The following is a 17,224-nucleotide window of genomic DNA, read 5'->3' on the forward strand; positions in this document are numbered from 1 at the left end:
AGGTGGCAAGAGAGAGCCATGGACTCCCTACTTGTTTAGTAATTACACAATGTCTCTTTGACTGACTGCCCCAGTATTTAGCTTCTAGTTGGTTCTCTGCTGAGGTTACTTCACTCTTCCAGGATAACCTCTGAAGCAAAATTCTTATGGAGATGACTTATCATATCCATTCTCAAGGATGGACACTTAGAAACATGTCTGCTTCCTTGTCCATATCAACCTTGGCAAGGTTTATTATACAAGATGCTCTTTTACTCTTAACATACTCACTTTCAGACCATTTTTGATGAAAAAATCCAAAACTTACCAAAACTCTCCAAATTCCTAGTCAATTTCACGCAGGATGTGACTTTTGGTGGCTTTTGGAAGTGTCAGTGGAGTCCTCTTTAGCGTTTTTTACTTCATGCTGAGCAAAAGCAGTGCCTGGTTTGGATATTCTTCCCCACAATCGTACTGGAAACTGGTCCTCATTCCATCCCCCATCTACTCTTCTCTAAAGGAGTCCCATAACCTGGCCAGGTCCTGTAGGGCCATTTCCTTAAAGCCCTTCTTTCTTGTGGTGATTGGAATGTTGGCAGTTGTCTGAGTCCAGCTGTATGGAGCCATGGGCAGGAGCTGTATGTGTGTAAGCAGAGGCCTTTCAGCTGCCCAATGGACCAGGCCAGCATACAACCACCAGCAAACAAGCAGTGTGCCAAGCCCCGGGAGCTCTGTGGCAGAGCCAGGCTCACACAGAGCTGTGGCTCCAGCCCTGGAGTGGTTTAAACAGAGTCCAGAGACTTAAGAGTCTCCTCTTAAGCCACAGGCCTCTTCTGATTTATGGTCTACCAGATTGCCACCCAATTGAACTCACAATGAACAAATGCTTGTTGATTCAGCCACCACTTACTGGTTCAAAACACTTCGGCCAGTTTCCATCCCTCCCCACTCCACCCCTTCAGTCTAAGAGCCTTGGTTAGTTTATCTATTTATAATAACATCTTTTTTTTCTGGGCGGTGGTTGAGAGTTTGGCTAGGTAAACTTGGTGGCTTATTTTAGACCTAGTATCTGTTGGTGGAGAAGCCAAGGGAGACTGGGAACATTTATCTCTGCAACCAAATGGCTTTACACTTAGCTCTGAGAGCAAACCAGGCTCTGGAGTTGAATGATTGGAGTTTCGGTTTTGGTACCACTCATTACTAGCTGTGTAACCTAGAACAAGCCAGAGGAATTATGTGCATTTCTGTGTAATCTGGTAATGTGTTGGGATAATATGTTCAAGGCTGACTCACAACAAATTCTTAATGTCAGCTGTCTTTATAAAACAAGGATGGTTCCAAACTTCATTCAGATCATTTCCACAGTGTCACACAATATACTGTGGTGCCGAATCAGTTAGATTAGTCAAAGATGACTAATTTTTTCATCAAAAGACTCTCGTGTAGAGGCTGTATGTGGTATGTGTTAATCTGATCATTATGCTGATTATTAATATACATCATTCCCAATGTGTCCCATAAAGACTCACAGTACTATCTTAGGGATCCCCAATTCTCTTCCCTCTGACTGCTTAGAAAATAGCCATTGCAAACTGGATGAGCTATCAGAGTAATCATGTACGCAAAAGCAACTGAAAAATGTGCATAATGAATGTTGCATATTAGCATTATGATAGATAGTGATTTCTATGATGGTGTCAGGCAGTGAAGGTCTTTAGACTAAGGGGTGGGACATTGGACATGAGAATCACCCTGAAGACTTGTTAAAAGATTGCTGACTCCTGTCTTTAGGGTTTGCAGTTTGGAGTTGGGCCTCGAATTTGCCTTTTTATATTTTTAATTTTTGTTTGGTTATTGGGCCACACCATCTGTGTGGAAATTACTCCTAGCTCTGTTTTCAGGAATCACTCCAGAGCTCAGGAAACCAGATGTGGAACTGGGGATCAAGCTGGTGTTGTCACCTGCAAGAAATGTGCCTTAATCCCTTAACTATCTCTTCAGCCCCAAGGTATTCACCTTTATTTTTTGTTTTGGACCACATCCAGCAGTGCCCAGGGATCACTCCTGGCAGGCTCAGAAGATTATATGGAGTGATGGAAATTGAACCTGGAGCAGCCACATGTGAGGCAAATGCCCTATTGTAGTATTACTACAGTCCAAGGATTTTGCCTTTCTAATAGGTATACTAATTATTTCTAATAGATATCTAATAGGTATCCCTGTGGTGTATTCGATATGCCAAAACTCAGTAACAATGATGGGCCTCATTCCCTTGACCCAGAAAGAGCCTCCAGTGTGGCATTTGCTAAAATCTCAGGACTAGGACAAATGGAGACGTTACTGGTGCCTGCTCAGGAAATCGATGAACAACGGGATGACAGCGATACAGTGAATAGGTATACGAGTATTAATGAAGCTCATTCGGAGCTTTCACTTTGAGAACCACCAATTTTGAACTTCTCTGATCTGAGTCCAGTCATTATTATTCTTATTTCTTACACATTTCAAGATGGACACACACAAAATGGATATATTCACCTTGACCGTAGTGATAGTACTGAGTTTTTTCCAAGACAATAAAGTAGACCTGCCTGTAGTACTTTGCCTCACTAGCAGAAGCACTAACACAGAAAGAAAGAAAGAAAGAAAGAAAGAAAGAAAGAAAGAAAGAAAAAAAGAAAAGTGCCCTCTTCCTAAACATTGTAGGGGAGGGTTGGGGCCCCCAATTCACTCTTTCTCCCATGTTTCCAATCAGTTTCCAACCAATTTTGCCAGAACTCCAGAGGAAGTGTTGTTTGCTGAGTGGCAGCTCAGGCTAGGTTACCCTAGTATGTTGTGACTTGCTGGGATGGTTGCAGATTTAGGACAGTGGTCTTACCTCTGAGCCTAACACAGTATTCCTACTTCCCATGCCTTCCTGGGCCGCTGCAAACCTTTCCTATCTGGCTGTCCTAGGTCAAATCTATGGGCAAGTCTGAAATGCATTTGGAGCTTTTAGGTTTGTCTGGAAGTTGTTATTGGTCTGGAAGTTGTTGTTTTTTCAATTGAATCACCTTGAAATACTCAGTTACAAAGTTGCTTATGATTAGGTTTCAGTCATAAATGTTCTAACACCCTATGGGATTTGGAAGGTTTCTGAGGAAAGGTCCAGCAACAGGGTGTTGGGATGTATTGCAGTTCCCAGGTTCTGTTGTGCCCAGCCCAGGTGCCAGGAATAGGTGGTGTAGGAGAAAGGAGCTGATTCTTTTTTTCAGGGTTATCCCTGATTTGATTTAACCACGCTGCCTCTTGGACAGTCTGGAGGTGGTGGGCATTGTGTTTGCTGATTGAATATCTGGAGGGGTCATCTTTGGATTCTGCTAAGGACCTACCTGTATAGCATCTGCTCTTGGAGCTCCTTTGGAGAGGCCAGAGGGCTGGAAAGCCTGGTGTGAGAGCAGGGTAATCACCAGGTACTCTTGGTACTCAGAAAGACATAGATATGGTATGTTCTATGGCCATGGGATTGAAATTCTGAATAAGTTCTGAATTTTCATTTTGTACCAAAACCTGCAAATGATGTTGAGAGTCCTGGGCAGTAGTCTTGATCAGGAAGTAAAATCAGTGGCATCAGAGAGGAAATGGAGTGGGAGCTCCAACATACATTGAGTCTTTAGCTGTATTCCTCCCAAGTCCTAGGAACCACGGGACAACTCAGAATCACTAGTTCCGTATCAATCTGCTCAACTCCTGGCTTCTTGAAAACTCTTTTGACCACGTGTTTTTTTTTTTGGAAGAGCAAAGGTGGAAGGTGTGTTGTGCTCAGGGACTTTTTCTGACTTTGTGCTCTGAGAGTACTTCTGGTGGTACTCAGAGGACCATATATGGCACCAGGAATCCAACCAGGGTTGACAGGATGCAAAGCCTTAACCTCTGCAGTATCTCTTGGACCCACAGCCAAATGTTGTTGGGTGTAGAGCTGAGGGGAGTGCATAGAATCAGGGAGAGTATTTTCCTTTTGTGGATATCTCTTCTCATTTAACGTACCTAGAGGGGAGGACTGGTCAGTCCAACTCAATACATTCAGATAGAACTTGCTCTGTGGTGTGTGTGTGTGTGTGTGTGTGTGTTTCTTTTTCCTTTTTATAATGGAATCAGCATGAGATACACAGTTACAAAGCTGTTCATGGTCAGGTTTCAATCATACAATGTTCCAATACCCATCCTTCCACCAGGGTACAAAGAAATAGCGTATTTTATTCTATGTGTGTCCCTGCTTCACATGCATTCTACTTTTCTATGTATATATGAGTTCCTTTATTCATTTTTTAAATTTATGTAGTCATTTCAATAGCTTTACTTTTAAATACTTTCCTTTATTTTTCTGGTTCTACAATGCTATAGGATTTCAGGGGTACAGTTTACCCCTCTATCTTTTGCATGTTTGTAGAGGATTCCCACACACCTCTGAAGTTGCTCTGCCATAAAACAAGCAAAAGGACCCTTGTATCCATTGTCCCTCTCCCCTCCCAATTCCTCTGGGAACCACCATCATTTTCTTTGTGTCTCAAAGTTAGTTTTGTTATTTTTTGGCCAGTTCTTTTGCTTTAGTAATTTATATGTCACATGTAAGTGAAACCATCCAATAACTGTCTCTGGTAACTTCCTAGCTTTTTTTTACTTAGCATAATCACCTCCAGTCTCATCCATTTAATCCTATATTCAGTTTTTTTTGTTTGTTTTGGGGACCACACGCAGTGCTGCTTATCTATTTTAATGGCTGAATATTATTCTCAGGGGAGAGGGAGATTGTTGAGATCCAGGGATTGTTTCCATAGAGAACAGAAGTTTCTCTAGAGCACAAGGCCCTACCTGTGGCCTTTCATCCAGCATATCTCATCATCATATCATAAGTGTGCCCAACTGTCACTAATGCTACTCACAGTGAACACCAGTTTCCCCTTCATCTCAGGGCTCCCATGCTCCACATATCACCTGAAAGATCCTTCCTAGGTAAATTGTAAGAGCATGCCCTCCCTCTAAATTTCCTCTTCAGCATAAAAAGGAAGCATGACCAAATAAGTCAAACCAATTCCTTAAAAACAATTTACAGTCCCTGGAGAGAGAGTATGGGGGTTAAGGCACTAAAAACATTTACAGTCCCTGAAGAGAGAGTATAGGAGTTAAGATACTTGACTTGAATGCAGTTAAACCCAGTTTGATTCCTGACTCCTGTGGGCACCACCTGGAGTGCTTCCTGAGCACAGAGCCAGGAATAGCCTCTGAGCACTGTCAGACGTGACTCCAAACAAAATCCAATCAAACAAAATTTGACAGTCTTTAACTATATTGACTACTAGAGTTACTACTACGCTGTATAACACATAAAGCCCAAACTCATTGGCTTAAAAGAACTGATTTTATTTATGAATCTGTCAGTGAGCCTGATTGGTCTAGGTTTGGCTTGTTGAGAGTTTCTGCCTCAAATGAGTCTGATAGTACTTATTGGAAAAGCTCTACTCCAAATGTATTCAATTTGAGACCAGAGAGAAAGACAGCAACTACTCTGGGGACACTCTTCCCAAGGCTTTGGCAGAAGTGCAAGACAGCAAGGTGATCGTTCACTTGATCACTTGACTTCCCGTTACTCATCGATTTGCTTGAGCAGGCTCCAGTAACATATCCATTCATCCCTGTCGTGTGCTAGTGTAGCCCAATGGTGTCTGTTCATTCTAGGAACACGAAGAGCCTCAAACCAATCCTTCAGGGTCTTGACAAAGAAGTCTGACCATCTTGTAGGTGAGTGGCCACAGGGTCTTTTGACGTCTCATGGAATCCAGTCGGTAATGGCTCTAGTCCAGCTGTCATCTCCAAATCTCATTACGTTCCAGCCCATTTGATTTTTGATGCCTTGGCAAACTAGACAGTGTCCCTGATTCTTGACTGTCGACAGAGGTCAAAACTCCGGATTCTTTCTCTTATTTGAGTGAAACGTGATACTCCAAGCATAGCTCTTTCGATTCCTCTTTGGGAGACCCGAATAGCATTCTCATCCTGTTTTCATAGGGCCCAGGTCTCTGAGGCATATGTTAATGCAGGAAGAACAGTGGAATCGAAGAGATGTTTCCAGAGCCGGAGGTTCTTCGTCTTCTTAGCTATTTCTTTGATGCCCTTGATGGCGTTCCAAGCCACTCTTTCTCCTGCACAACTCAGGTGCCAGGTCATTTGTCATGTTGACTTCTCGACCTAGGTACACATAACTGTTGCATTAGAAGATGTTTGTCCCATTGAGAGTGAACGGAACATCAGGAATGAGACCGTTTCTCATAAACATTGTCTTCGTGAGATTCAGCTGTAGTTTGACCTTTTCACACTCATGGTCAAAGTCGGCCAGCATTTGTGCCGCTTGGCTAATGTTTGGTGTTATTAGAATGATGTCATCAGCAAAGCGGAGGTGGTGTAGTTGCCAACCATCTATCTTCACTCCAATTCCTTCCCATTCCAGTCGTGGCATGACGTTCTCGAGGGTGGCACTGAAGTGTTTTGGTGAAATGATATCACCCTGCTCAACCCCTCTCTTGACATCGATGATCACTTCTTTGTAGAATGGAGAGATCCTGGTATTGAATCCGTAATACAGCTCACAGAGGATCCTGATGTATTGAGTATGAATGCCCTGATTGGCTAGGGCTTCAATGACCGCTTCCATCTCAACAGAATCAAAGGCCTTCTTTAAATCAATGACAGAGTGGCATCTTGAACTCCCAAGAAACTTCAATGAGCTTGGTTATCGTGTGGATATGGTCTATTGTGCTGAATCCTTTGCGGAACCCGGCTTGCTTGCATGGTTGTCCTTCTTTTTTTAAAAAAAATATTTTTATTTTTTTAATTAATTTATTTTTTTATTGAAACACCATGAGGTACAGTTGTAGATTTACAAATTTTTGTGCTTGGGTTTTAGTTATATAATGACCAAGTACCCATCCCTCTACCAGAGCCTATCTTCCACCACCACGGGTCCCAGCATCCCTCCCACTCCCCATCCCCCCCATCCCACCCTGCCTCTGTGGCAGGGCATTACCTTTTGTTCTCACTCTCTCCGTTTGGGTCCTGTGGTTTTCAAGAGAGGCATTGAGTGGGAATCATGTTTGGTCTATAGTCTACTTTCAGCATGCTTCTCCCATCCTGGGAGGATCCTCCCAACACCCTTTATTTGGTGCTCCCTTCTCTATCTGAGCCTCCTTTTTCCCTAGCACGTGTGGCTGGCCTCCAAGTCATGGAGCAAAATTTCTGGTACTAATCTCGGCCACTCCTGGGTGTTAGTCTCCCATTTTGTTACTTTATCGCATAGTTGTCCTTCATCTAGTGTTCTGCTAATTCTATTCAGCATGACTCGAGTAAACAGCTTGTAGATGACAGAGATGATAGGCAGATAATAGGTGATAGATGATAGATGATAGATGATAGGTGATAGATGATAGATATATGGATAGATGATAGATGATAGACAGATGATAGGCAGATGATAGATGATAGATAGATGATAGGCAGATCGGGCAACAGTTGCCAATGTTGTGGATGTTTCCCTTCTTGTACAGCAGTACAGTCCTGCTGGTTTTCTATTGGGACGGAACCTTGCATTCAGACAGGTAGCGCGTGAAGAGCCAAGCCAGTATATTGATGAGTACTGACGGCAGGTTCTTCAGGTATTCAGGTCTGACCTTGTCTGGGCCAAGTGCTGTTTGTTTCTTTACCAACGAAATGGTGTATCGAATTTCAGAAGGGAGAACATTGGGAATGATATATCCATCCTGCGGAATTTGTTATGTGGGCAGGTGGATGTACTATCAAAGAGATCTGAGTAGAAGTCATGGATAATCTTCTCCATTGCCCTTCTGGAAGATGTGATAGATCCATCAGGATGTTGAAGGGCAGTCATCTTGGTCTTGTAGTTGGTGAAGGACTGGAAGGCATTATGAATGCTTTTCCCAGCTTCTGTCACATCTACCAGCACTGCTGCTCTTCTCTCTTTGAGGTCTTCCTTTATCACATCTCTGCACTGCTTTTCGAGCTTGGAGGTTCACTTGCGGTTGCCTGAGGCATGCGCCAAACCACGTTGGTGAATAAGCTCAAGAGTTTTCGAAGACAGGCTTTTTTTTTGTGGCTATCTCTCTCGGCGTTCCTGGAACAATCATGGAGGTGCTGAACCAGTTGATTGTATTCCTCGTCAATGTTGTCAATGACGGCATCTTCCCATGTTGCAGCAATAGTGCCAATGAGCTCCCAGTTGGTGGTCATTCTGGGAATTCTCGTTTTAAACTTTGCAGCCCTTTCTCCCCGCTTTGTGAAGTAGAATTTTGCACGAAGGAGACAGTGATCCCATCCCATTTGGAATTTTGGGACAAAAGTGACATCGGTCGAGCAAAAGTGTCGATTGAATATGATGTGGTCAATTTTGTTGTGGAACCGTCCACCGGGAGACTCCCATATCCAACGTTTAGATTCTGGTGTAGCTCAGTGATTTTCAATCTCTCTCTCTCCCTCCCTCTCTCTCTTTCTCTCTCTTACACACACACACACACACACACACACACACACCTGTATTCTAGTAATAATGTGTGGGGTCACAGAAGTTTCTTATGTACCTAACATCAATCAGATTTCAACTAATTTGGCCCTCAGAAATTATTAGATAAATTAATAATTAGTAAATTAATAGTAAAATAATAGTAAATTAATAATTAGTAATAATTAGTAAGTAAACAGAAACTTACTTCCTAGCTGGACATGTACACTGGTGGAGGGATGGGTGTTAGATCATTGCATCACTGAAACTAAATCATGAACATCTTTGTAATGGTATATCTCATGAAAATTCAGTAAAAATTTTTAAAATAAGAAACTTCCCAGTTTAAAATCCCCAGAGTTTACCACATGAACCAGTTAATTAAAAAATTCCTAGAAAAGGACCAGAGAGATTGCACAGGGGCTAAAGCACTTGCCTTATACACAGTCAGTCCCAATTCAATTTCTAGCATCACATATGGTCCCACAAACACCACCAGCAGTAATCCCTGAGCACAGCTCAGTGTGATCCCAGTCCTTACCTCAACCCCTGTATCCTAGAAAATATATTTTAATGAAGATATCCTATCATAAAAAGCCTAACGAGGAAATTGGGCCCCAGAAAGTTGCATTTTATAAGCAGCTCAGGAGATACTGAGGCTCAGTTTGAGATAAGCTGTTCTTAACTATACCATTCAAGTAATCCATTCTTGGCTGACAGCAGTTTGGAATAGATCTGGTGAAGTTCTGAGTGACGTGATTTGGTCATGTTTTATGTGTACGTAAGTTCCTACATCACACCCCTCACCAGTGTGTCCACCTTTCTCCTCCAAGGTCCTAAGACTTTTCCTTTTAATTCGCACTGCTTACACCCACGCCCCCCCCCACCCCATAAAAAACTTACTTCTGTGGACCAACTCCTGTTGTGTTGCCTTTGCCTTTGGGCCACGTTTGGAATCTGAACATAAACCCCTTGCAACTGGGCAGAAGTGTCTAAACATTTCCATCATTTTTGTTCCCTCAGGAATCCCTCCTTTGGCTACCTTGGATGATTTTTTTCTTTTTCAATAATCACACCTCCCCTCTGTCATCAATGAGGTTGTATCACAGTTGACTCTATCCTCCTCTGCCCCTGATCCCCCCCACCCCCAGCAACCCTTCTCTCAAAGAGGATGACACATAAAGTGACAGGGATAGTTGTGAAGACCTACACAAATCAGTCCAGACAGAATCTATCTGCAGTTCTCTGAGCTAGTGAAAGAACAGTCTGGAATTGCTGACATTCCTCTTGGCCACCACAGTAGCAGCTGGAGCCTGCCGGAGAATGAAGCCAGTCCGAAGGCAACCAGAGCAAGTGTTTGGCAACAATTCTGCACACCTGAATCTAATATTGCCTGGAAGGATTATCTCCCTGCTCTTCCATTACATAAACTGACGCATGGTCTGTGTTGTATCTTGGGATCTCCTCCTCCTCCTCCTCCTCCTCCTCCTCCTCCTCCTCCTCTTCCTTCTCTTCCTCCTCCTCTTCCTTCTCTTCCTCCTCCTCTTCCTTCTCTTCCTCCTCCTCTTCCTCCTCCTCCTCTTTCTCCTCTTCCTCCTCCTTTTCCTCCTCCTCCTCTTCCTCCTCCTCTTCCTCCTCTTCTTCCTCCTCCTCTTCCTCCTCCTCTTCCTCCTCCTCCTCTTCCTCCTCCTCTTCCTCCTCCTCCTCTTCCTCCTCCTCTTCCTCCTCCTCCTCTTCTTCCTTCTCCTTCTCCTCCTTCTTTCTGTGGTATTGGCCCCCCACATTTAGTGCTGCCAAGGGGCCGCATATGACCAGAGATAAAATGCAGGGTGTCACACATGCAGGGAATGTGCCCACCACAGAAGCTACATCCCTGACCACTATGTTATTGAAGCTGGTTTGAGTTGAGTTTCTTTTGATTTTAATTTAAAGAATCCAGTTTGATGTGTCATAATCTGATCTTGACTACACACAAATAAGACGTAACAAAGCTCAACAGAACCTAAAATTCACTCAGCTATTCACACACACACACACAAACACACACACACATACATACTTTATTCTAGTAATCAGTCCAGATTTGGAGGACAAAATTTTCATAATCATTATCAAAAGATCTAAAGCAAAATACATTGGAAATTAATATAGCTATTAAATATATCTGTGTGTTCTAAGCAAGACCTAATTGCATTATTTAAAATTATTCATTCTCATTTACATCTCATACCGCCATTATATTTTCTTTCCCCCTTTTCTCACAACTAAATTTTTCATGGCTTCTTCTCTCTCAGGTAATGCGTAGAAGGCTATCTCCAAAATAATTTCTTTTTTCCCCTTTAGTTAAGATTGAGGGACAGAAGCCCAACTATGGATGGTAGGAAATAATGCATCACTTAAACATGTCTTTTAATTATAAATATCATGATATGACTAGGTGGGATAATTCTGAAGAGACAGGATGTTACCTTAAACATTTACAAAGCTGTGGTTAAAACAGTCTCCTAAAGCTACCTTTTCGATCCACAGAGCTTACATAAATATTTGGCTGTTGGTGACAGGCCTAATAAATCTGTTTAGAATGTTGCAGCAATATTTACTTCCAAAGTAAAGGCATAGGCCCACTTTGACCAATAATTTTAAGAAGGAGAGATGCTACTTTTTAGCACCTTGCATAAATATTTGCAAGTCTTATAAATCTTAGATAACCCTGCCTCTTTTCTAAAGCTATATTCTGCTCCTTACTATGTTCCACCTGACCCCTTTTACAATATCTTTAAACGTCTCTTTTTTTTAAAAAAAGAAGATAAACCCACTTTGACATTCGTTTAAGATGTAATGGAAGGTATCAGCCTATTCTGGTCTATCAGAGAGTGGCTTAGATTTCCTAATGGCCCAAAGAGCAGTTAGGTACTTTCTGAGTGCGTGCGGGGGGGGGGGGGGGAGGGAGGGGGAGATCAGAACATCTTTGCCTCTATTGGATGGATAAATCTTGTGTGTACCAGAACTATAGGACACACTCCCTGCTTGACCTTCTCCATCATGGTGAGTGTAGTAAGTGCTTGAAACAAAAGGAAGAAGGAGAGGACTCAAGTGAGCTCCCCAGAGAACCTGTGATGGCCAGTTTCAGGGCAAGGCTATTGTGCAACCGGGAAGGGTTCTGGTCTTTATGAAACAGTGCAAGAAGCCATCTGACTTCTCTCTGGTTCTCTTCAAAAGCTGAGTTTGGGGCTGAGGGTGTGGCTGTGTCATAGCACACATGACTTGCACGTGTGAGACTCTGGGTTTCATCCTTTGCATGGGCCAGCTCCCAGCTCTGCTGGTAATGGCTCCTGGTCCCCAGCAACAGTAAGAGTCACACATGCTGAGTTTTTCCTTGATTTCAAGACAGAGTCCCCAGGCGGGAGGAGCATGAATCATGGTGAACATCTCCTTATTACAAAATAACCCCTGGATTAGTGAACACGTCCCTGAACTGCTGTTTTTCTGTGGTTGAGTCTTTTTTTTTTTAATGCACAAAGGTATTTCCTGTTTACTATATAGTAGAGAAACCGGCTGTAGAAAACTCATCCCAAGTGCAAATACCAAAGAAAATTCCAAAGTGTTTGTCACTTGCATATTGCAGCTCTCCACGCGTGTTTAATTTCCAGTGAGTGCTAACTAAGCTAGCAGTCACCGTTTCTACAGAACCCGCATGCTGAGTTTAAAAACACGGGTTTGTTTTTAAAGGTATCATGGAAAAAAATTGCTTTTCCTTCTCAAATTTACAACGAACTCTCCTAGTCTGAATATTGCTGAGCAGAGAGATCACCGTAAGAACCTTGTTTTGGTTCTTTCTTTTGGTTCTTTTGGTTACATCACTGAGGGGTGGAAGAAAAAAATTCTGAAAACTGGGCTCTGAAGGGGCTGAGAGAAGGCTGTTTCTTTCAGTACTTGAACGTATATTAGCAGGTTCATCTTTAGGCCCGTTTCTAAACCATGTTGCATGATTCAGGGCCTTACAGAATGCCCTTAACTCCTCCCTGGCAGGAGCTAGGGTGCGAGCAGCTTCCCAGGAGTGGCAGGGCTGTTATGTTTGCCTCCGCTGCCAACCTGCAGGAAGCAGCATGCAGGCCCCACATGCTTAGAGTAGCAGCTTGCCAAAGCAACCTAGAAAAGAGCTGGCCTTGCCCATGGCTGCCCCGTGGACCACCATGCTTTCTCCTGTCTCCTGGGACTGTGGTTGGGTGCTCTCCATACCTTAACATTTGCCGGTCATCCTTAGTTAATGGCATAGTGATCTGGAGGAGCACAACTTCACACCTCTAGGTGTGGAAGCCTCACCCTACCACCAACCCAAGTTCTGTGCCACACTCAAGATCAGATGGGCCCCCTGTACCTTTCCCTCCCACACCCTTTTCTCATCCTACCCCTGCCCCAGTAATCATATTATTTTTTTCAGTTCAAAATTTGTTTTTGGATAAGAACTGAGTGCAGAAAGGAGGTAAAGTGATATACCTGATTTAGTACCTGTAATGCAAACCACAATGCCAGAGAGAGAGAGAGAGAGAGAGAGAGAGAGAGAGAATAACCTGACAAAGGGGCAGGCTGGGGATGATGGCGAGTGGGAAATTGGGGACACTAGTGGTGGGAAATGTATATTGTTTAAGAGGTGGGTGTTGGAACATTGTATGCCTGAAACCCAATCATGAACAACTTTGTAAGTGTGTATCTTCTGGTGATTCAATCAATAAAGCAGTATTGGTATGCGGGGGTGGGGGGGCTCAGAAACAAACAACAATTAAATTTGGAAAATTATTTTTGTTTTGATTTGTCAGTTCATTTGCTTGATTGGTATTGCACCTCTGAGAGAAACTGCCTGGTAATTATCTTTTAATTTCTACTTATTTCACTTAGCAGAATCACCTCATACCTCATGCAACATCCCTGGTATCAAAAGACACAAGACTGAATCTTTTCATATGGCTCAGCAGTGTTCCCTTGAGGACATCATCTACAACTATTTTATCCACTTCCTCCTTCCATTTTCCCTCCCTCTTTTCCTCTCTCTTTCCCTCCCTTTTTCCTTCCTTCTTCCTTCCTTCTTCCTCTTTTCCTCCCTGTTCTCTCTCTCTCTCTCTCTCTCTCTCTCTCTCTCTCTCTCTCTCTCTCTCTTTCTGTGATTGAGGGAAGGGCATTGGCAGGGAAAGTAGGTATGGCAACTAATTTCTGTTCAACTTCACAAGAAACCTAAAATGGCTCTGGAAAAAGAGAAAACTTATACAATTGGGAAGACCATCAGCCATCTTTTTTCCTCTTCCAGAAATGACAGTTATTCATAATGACTATGTTTTCCTGGAAACTACCTCTCCAGCTGAGTTTGTGTTTTTTTCCCTGTTCCCCTTTGAGGATAAATGCCAAGGTTGCTATTCAGATCTGGGCAGATATTCAGATAAATAATATTTCTAGATTCAAACAAACTGAAGAGTCATGGAGCTAGCATGTTTGTTCTGGGCAGCTGGGAAGATGCACTTGGTTCCTGATCTTGGGAAAGGCAGGCATCCTCCATAGCTCACTCCTGAAGATTCTGGCATGGCGGTTACAAAGAAGACCATGTTTCCCAGTGGGGCACCATGTCTCTGACCAGTGGGAGAGTCCAACAAGATTATTCTTTGATGACAAAAACCCAAGTGCTTGGCATCCCAAACTGAGGTGATACCAGGTAATACCTAACTTTTGGTGAATCGTGAGTTTGGTTGCATTTCAAGTTTAGCAGGAAAATTGGAGGTTAAAATTGGTTCTTTTTGATCACACCCTGATGCACACAGACAGAAATCAAAGCGAAAAACTGACTGTCAATAAGTTGTGAAAATATCAGAGTAAAAAGAAGAACCATATGACACCACATGCACACACAAAGTCTATAACTCACACCATATACTAGGACTCTCCAGGCGTGGACCTGGATGAGACATGCTTCCAAGTAACAGTCCTGGGAGAGGAACAATGCAAATTCATGAGAAAGGGGGCAAGGTCAAATAGCAAGGGCTTGGAAGAGGCGGGGGGATTACTTCCAAAATGATAAAGGGAAAATATTAGAAGTCATTTGGGAGCGGGCATGTGCTTGCATTTTACGGGGCATGTCTTTCTTGTGTGAGATCCTGATTATGATCCCTTACACAGTGTGGGGAAAGACCTTCCACTGTAGTCAAACAAACTGAATTTGGCTCTGACTATCACTGAGGACATTCCCAGGGTAGCAAAATTGGTAGCAACCATTACCACCACCGTCACCAACACCTCCACCCCCACCACGATCTGAGGTCAGCAGCATTGGGCAGGTATGCAGTTGGGGAGAAGGGAAGACAAGTAGTTTCCAAATGTTCTTTTATCAACAGCTCTCACAAAGGGACAAGCCTACACCTGTAATCTTGAGGGATGCAGGAACTAGGAAAGGAACTGAAAGATGGGGAGGAGAGTGCATGTCCTAAACCTGTGGGGGATTGCAGTGAGTGAGCCTGATAGGCACTGCACAAATGCAGAGATGAGAAAGCAGGCTAAACTGCATGTCTAGGAGGAAGTTTGATGAACTAAGGAGATGGGGACAGTGGTGAGCAAGTGGCTCTGAATGAAAGAGGAATTTTTCTCCTCTTCTCCCTCCCTCTCTCTCTCTCTCTCGCTCTCTCTCTCTCTCTCTCTCTCCCCCTCTCATGAGAATTGGGGTTCCCAGTGACACCCAGGAAGTCTGGGAGCTCCACTAGTGACTCTCAGCCGACAATATTGGTGGTGTAAGGTAAGGTAAGGTAAAGGCCCTCCCGTTGATCGTCGATTTGCTCGAGCGGGTCCAGTAACGTCTCCATTGGAGACTTTGTTGTTACTGTGTCTGGCATATCGAATACTCTCGGTAGCTTGCCGGGTGTAGAGGTATGGATCTACACCTCTACACCAACAATATTCCTATGGCCCCTGACCCCACCCCTGTTACCTCCCATCCACCTCCTCTTCTCTTGATTTCTTTATTTACCTGCCCTCTTATTTATATAACCTAGGGCCAAGGATTATCTTGGTATCCTCTCTTGATACCTCGCATTCCCTTGTCCTGCTATTCTGTGTACTATAGATCAGTGAGATCATCCACATACTTGTTCTTCTTCTGACTTACCTTGCTTAATATGATATCCCCCAGCTCCATCCAAGACAGGTGAGTGGGTAATGAAAGTGTGGTATTTATACACATGGAATGCTATGCACCTGCAAGAAATGATGAAATCATGCAATTGGATGCAACTTAGTGGGTCAGGGTCTTGAGTCCTTTGCAACTCTCCAGCAAATTTTCTTGAATCCAACAGATACTGTCAGATTGAGACGTGCAGAACCAGGGTGCTCTCCCTTACCCAGCAAGAAGGAAGCAGCCTCCAACACAGATATGACTTACACGTTCCTTCACTCACCAATACTGTGAGCAGCTGTATTCCAGGACACTGCAATTCCACTCAGCAGCAGAAGAGGAAACTATTTGTAACCAGCTGGAGGACCGAGGCAGATCCTCTCACTCTGAAACATCTCTGAGTTTAGAAATCCAAACACAGAGTCCAGATTGTGAAGCTTCCTGAAGGCCTGGGATGTATTATGTGTTGCATAATACAGCTGAGACCCGGCACTAGCTGCATCTTCTCAGTCAGGGTCTCTCCACACGGGGCCCGATGTTAGCAGAGGAAGTGGTTGGAGGATGAGAAACAGGAGAGCAGAAAAGCAGGAGATAAACACACTCCAGAGTCAGGAACCTTCCATGAAGTGGTGGAAAGAAATCAGGCTACACTCCCTTTGTCAGAAGGGACACACTACAGACAGGGGGTTGAGTGCTGGTGTCCATGTGAATCTGAGTTCAGGTTCTTGCTTTGTCAGAAGGGACACACTACAGACAGGGGGTTGAGTGCTGGTGTCTATGTGGATCTGAGTTCAGGTTCTTCCTTCAAGCATCTGGGTATATCCTGAATTCCTTCGATCTTTTATATTTGTTTCACTTAGTCACACACTGAGGCTGGTCACAACTCTGGCCTCTTGGATGTGCAGCAATGAGCTGGGTTAGCACCAGGAAAGGGCTTTAGGTAGTACCTGATATAAAGGGAATTCACATTATTAACAGAAACAGCCAGTGCCTATTGCTCCATGGAATCACTGAGAAGGAAGGCACTAGATTTTTCCCAGTCACTGACTGGGAGGTTCTAGGACGGATGTAAGTCTGCAGTGAGCCCCTGCATGGCACAGACGCTAACGTCCCGCCTATCCCACTGAGCAGCCATCAAGCTGCACCTGATGTCCAATTGATGTCACATGCATGCCATGGGAATTGATCCCTGCGAGCCATTTTCTTGGGCAGTCCAGGGCTCAGACTGGGGCAAGGAATCGCTCTTTGCAGGAAAGGAAAGTTGACCTAACTTGCCCAGGATCTTACTTGCCAGATCTTATTTGCCCGGGACTTTTGTCTTTCTTTCAGAAAATAATTTCAGGAGAATAATGAAGTATAACAATTTGGAGGAGAGGGAGGAAAATAAAGGGAGAGAAGAGAGTCAGTAAGACACACGCTCAAGCGAGAACAAGGGCTTCTCCAGACTGGAGCTAGCCAGTACACAACCCAATAATAAAGTATGAAAGTTCACATCTCAAGAGGGGTGGCTTTTGCATGGGCAACACGGCGCTGGCTACATGGGTGCTGGTGGC

Source organism: Sorex fumeus, unplaced genomic scaffold (assembly GCF_029834395.1).
Source record: "Sorex fumeus unplaced genomic scaffold, SorFum_2.1 ptg000013l, whole genome shotgun sequence".
In the NCBI taxonomy this organism is placed as follows: domain Eukaryota; kingdom Metazoa; phylum Chordata; class Mammalia; order Eulipotyphla; family Soricidae; genus Sorex; species Sorex fumeus.